We start from the raw sequence: 1,050 nt of genomic DNA, 5'->3' as shown, positions 1-1,050 counted from the left end.
CTTCCAGAAGATCACAGGCATGGCATCCCTGTGGTGGGCAGTACTGCTCTGACAGCTTCTGAGTAAAAATCTACCCACTGGCAGCTGTCTTAGGGTTTGGGGGTGTTAGGGCCTTGTGACACTTTTTAATTATAGTTTTGGTGAAAGTGCACACAGCAAAGGATATTGCCTTTCAGCAGTTTGGACAAGTGGTGTTCAGTGATGCTGCTTCCTGAACGCTTCCTATTGTGTCTCCGTGACTTGACATTCTTTTCGCTTTAGCTTTCGCGTTTATCGCCTTGTGCTCACCCTGCCTCCTCAGCTGTGCTCGAAAGTGACTGCTGATAATTTGGTCTCTTATTGATAATTTTTAAAAGGCATACAGCACTTGTCTTAGTTATCCAGTGCAGCTGTAGCAAAAAGCCCAGTGGATGGCTTTAACAAGTAAGAACTGATTCTCTTGTAGTTTAAAAGGCTAGATGTCTGGATTCAGCATGCTAGCTCCCAGGGAAGGCTAGCTCACTCTCTGTTGATTCTGGGGGGGGGGGGGAGGTCTTTGTCCCCTTTCAGCGTCTGTGGGTCCCTGACTCCTTGGAGAGCTCCATGTGTCTTGATCTCAGTCTTCCAGTGTACCTCAGAGATTCAGTCCAGGGACCCTGGGTCCAAGCACAGGCTCCTCTCTCCCAGCTCTTCTTGGTGGTACTTCTTCCTAGTGAACTTCATGTCACTTGTGTGTTGCTTTGATGCTGAACAGATTTCAGCAGAGCCTTCAGACAAAAGACAGACTAGGAAGAAGGGCCTGGAAATCTGCTTCCACACATGAGCCGGTCAAAAGCCTTGAACACAGAACTGGACGTTTTATTCAGTTAGGCCCAGGGTCACCATACCTGACCATAGCTGACCCTGCGGCAGCTCACAGCACACAGAGAGCCAGATTCTGCCTCTAACTGCCCTGCTCCGGTTTTACATCTCTGGGTCTCAAAGTGGGGGGTCCCTTATGTCCCACGGGCTGTAGTCGGGGAGCTGGCTGGAATGCTGACCACAGGTTTGTCCCCAGCTGCTGCCACCGCC

The sequence above is a fragment of the Elephantulus edwardii genome, unplaced genomic scaffold (assembly GCF_000299155.1).
Source record: "Elephantulus edwardii isolate Elephantulus edwardi_28Jun2011 unplaced genomic scaffold, EleEdw1.0 scaffold00080, whole genome shotgun sequence".
Classification (NCBI taxonomy): Eukaryota; Metazoa; Chordata; class Mammalia; order Macroscelidea; family Macroscelididae; genus Elephantulus; species Elephantulus edwardii.
This window is presented reverse-complemented; position numbering follows the sequence as displayed.